The 3,876-nt window shown below is 37.1% G+C and overlaps 1 pseudogene; it reads right to left on the reverse strand.

The window, feature by feature from the left end:
- Nucleotides 1–234: 234 nt before the first annotated feature.
- LOC119505243 lies at nt 235–1,967 on the reverse strand (annotated as a pseudogene).
- Nucleotides 1,968–3,876: the final 1,909 nt, after the last annotated feature.

Raw genomic sequence — 3,876 nt, forward strand, 5'->3', positions numbered from 1 at the left:
AATGTGCAAACTTTGAGAGTTATAAGCTGATAACACAGGCTATCAGGAGATAGAAAGAGGGCACAGGTCATGCATTTGATGTTGAAAGACTACAGAATGTTTAACAGGATTGATTTTATAGATCCAGAAATAGATAGCATAATACTGGGTGATGGTAGCACAATATTGTAAGTAGCATTTGATGCCAACAGATTGAGTTGGCAGATATTGTTTATGGGCTCCCTAAACTTGGTTTTACTGATGCAGTCTTGGCTTTCTTAAATTCTTGATAACAGGAATAGGATTTTCAGGGACAGCAGGGATATCAGAAAGGTAGGTACTGGATATTTTCTGAGAGGGAACAGAGAAGCTGCTGATTAATAGATTCTGATTGAGTTGTACTTGTCTCTGTTTCAAGTTATTCCTTCATTTCTGTTTTATCATGTCCAATCAAAGCAAGACTGTTAGCATCTTCCTTGTTTCATCCTCTTCTGTTTTGGTTTTCTAGGGACTCTCTTTATGAGGTGAGGATTTCCTCTTGGCTCCTACTATAGGATTAGGTATTTTTGTTGCTGCATTACCTGGAGGCCTAGGTGGTTGGTTTATCAGGTTTATAGGCTTTGTTGGTGGGAGAAGTGGCTGATTGCATGGCAGTTTGAAGAATGCATTCACTGAGGTACCCCCTGAGTTTTCACTGGAATTCACTTGTGGCACAGAAACACAAGTAGCTTGTATGTTGTTCACAGATGATGTTGTTACAGCTGGAGCAGGACTGAATCTGCCATGAGAGCTGCTACAACTGTTCAATGCGTTTGTCTTCATAGCACTAGATGGTGAAGGGACAGACATGCAGTCATCACAGTCCAAAGACAAGAAAAGGCTGCTGTCATTCAGGACTGTCAATCTGACACTTGCTTTTTTTTTTTTTTTTTTTTTTTTTTTGAGGCATATGATTAGGAAGTTTGATGGAGTTGTTTTTTTCTTACATGCATTGCATAAATTTTCATATTCACCTCAAATATCTTGCAGTTTATTGCTTGCCTATAAACTGTATCTTTCAGTCTAGATATCATAAGTAAGAACAACACTGAGGTTTTCAGAGTTTTCTGTTGTTCTCTTTGAACACAAACCAAACCCAATTACCCACATTGTATGAAATTCTTCCTTGTCATCATCCTCTTTGGGAGCTGGAAATGACTGAGGATTCAATGAGCCAGTGTAATAAAATCATGTTTCTCCAAGATTCCAAACAGGATTTGGAGTTTTTATTCCACCTAGCTCACTCATTCCAGCCATTGCTTTCCTGTTAGTGAACTTGCTAGAAGTACAAATAATACTTGTATTTTTAAAGAAGTTTGGAGCTTCAAAATGTTCGGAACACTCTGCCTTACACAGCAAAATTTCATCTGTGACAGCAAAATCTTGTTTAAACACCTCACCCATGACCATCCGTGTTGAAGTGGATACATTGTATATGGAGTTCTGCTGCTGTGGCTATGCTGGCGTGATTATAGGCACAAGATGGTACCTGTCACTGGGGTTTACCTTTTCACCCCCTACAGACAAATTATGATTGCATTCTTCAGCTGTTTCAGAAGACTCAATTTAGCCATTCACATTTAGAAAATACCTAAAAAAATTATATACAAGCATAGATGCTATTGTATTTGGATAAATGTGGCAAGTTCTTGCTACTTGCATAGTCCAGAAAATTCCACTGAGGAAACCTAATATATTGGAATAGTTATTGTGGCATTTGACCCACAGTCTTATTTTCAGAGTTAACCTGAAGTTGCAAATGTTTGGTACTAGATGTAAAATTTCATTGGATACTCTGTAACCATTAAGACTTCTTATGCATCTTATATCTACATTTTTATTCAGACTAGTCATCTCATAGAACCAAACCTTCTGGAATAGTCTGCAGTGATAATCTCACAAACAAAATATCAATCTTTATCTCATCAAAACAGTTTGATAACTGGTAAAAATGCCTCTTCATTTGCTCATAAATCTTGTATTCTTGTAAATTCAATTTATCATAGAATCAGTAGAAAGGCACTTTGATCAACTTCTTGGCGAAATGCACAAGGCATGAATATCAGCAACTTTTGTGTATATTGCTAATCTATAAGATACAAAGGTGAATATTATTCCTCCAACAATTTCATTTACAGATTGTGGGAGAGTTTATCATTTACTGATTTCTAGTATATAGTTTTTAACAGGTTATTTAATTTTCCCAAAATTGAAATCCTGGGATGCATCTCCTCTTCCTCTTCAAAAACCCAAAAAAGTCTTCATCATCACAATTAGTTTCTGTGTAAGTATGCAGTCAGTCTTCTAGGGGGCTGCTAAACTGATAGGAGAGGTAATGCCCCAATGCATCTGTGGCAGCTGTGTTGGCTGTGATCCCTGAGTTGTAACTGGAAAAGTCAACATCTCCTGTGTCAGCACCACAATGTCACTTCCCCCAACCTCCACCCCCTGCAACTATCACTGCTGACACCCTGGGCATAATCCACTGAGGAGGAGGGAGGGGACCTGCCTAAGCCCAGGGTCCAACCCACTCCCTAACTGGCACCTGCTGCTTTAAGTACTACTGTGGTCAGTTGTTTTTGACAAGGCTTCCAAGACGATACAATGGGGAATACAATAGTCTTTCAAGAAATGCTGATGGGACACCTTATTGCCACATGCAAAAGAACAAAACTGCATTCAAACCTCATACCATATAAAAATGCAAAATGTATCAGATACCTAAATGTAAGACCTAAAACTATAGTATTCTTAGAAGAAAACAAAGCAGTAAATCTTCATGACCTTGGTTTTGGCAAAGGATTCTTATAGATGACACCAAAAGCATGAGCATAAAAAGCAAAATAGAAAAATTTGACCTAATCAAAATTTTTAACTCTCTACTTCAAAGAATAACACTGAGTGAGCAATTAGTGAAAGAATGTGAGAAAAATTTTGTAAATAGTGTATCTGATAACAGATTTGCATTTAAAATACATAGACAATGCTTAAAACACAATAATTAAAAAATAACAAGTTTTAAAAAGCTAAAGGATCTAAACAGATGTATGTTTCAACTTGCATGATCCTGGAAAACTTTATGGTATGTTAAGAAAACCAGTAAGAAAAGACATACATTATTTTATTAACATAATTTCAGGATGAGAGAAACCTACAGAGAGAAAATTGATTATCAGTTATTTATTGCTGCAAGCACGTGGGGGAATAGGAGGCTGATAGCTAGAGAGTCTAAAGCTCCTTCTGCTCACTTTGGCTGTAGTTTGTTCTACTCTTTCCACACTCTCTTTTTTTTTTATTGAATTCAGTTTTATTGAAATACATTCACACACCATACAATCATCCATGGTATACAATCCACTGTCCACAGTATGATAACATAGTTATGCATTCATCACCACAATCTATCTCTGAACATTTTCCTTACATCAGGAAAAACCAGAACAAGAATAAAAAATAAAAGTGAAAAAAGAACACCCAAATCATCCCCCCATCCCACTCCATTTGTCCTTTAGTTTTTATCCCCATTTTTCTACTCATCCATACACTAGATAAAGGGGGTGTGATCCACAAGGTCTTCACAATCACACTGTCACCCATTGTAATCTACATTACTATATAATTTTCTTCAGGAGTCCAGACTGCTGGGTTGGAGTTTGGTAGTTTCAGGTATTTACTTCTAGCTATTCCAATACATTAAAACCTAAGAGGTGTTATCTATATAGTGCATAAGAATGTCCACCAGAGTGACTTCTCGACTCCATTTGAAATCTCTCAGCCACTGAAACTATTTCATCTCATTTTGCATCCCCCTTTTGGTCAAGAAGATACTCTCAGTCCCATGATGCCAGGTCCACATTC

This window comes from Choloepus didactylus, chromosome 10 (assembly GCF_015220235.1).
Source record: "Choloepus didactylus isolate mChoDid1 chromosome 10, mChoDid1.pri, whole genome shotgun sequence".
Lineage (NCBI taxonomy): Eukaryota > Metazoa > Chordata > Mammalia > Pilosa > Megalonychidae > Choloepus > Choloepus didactylus.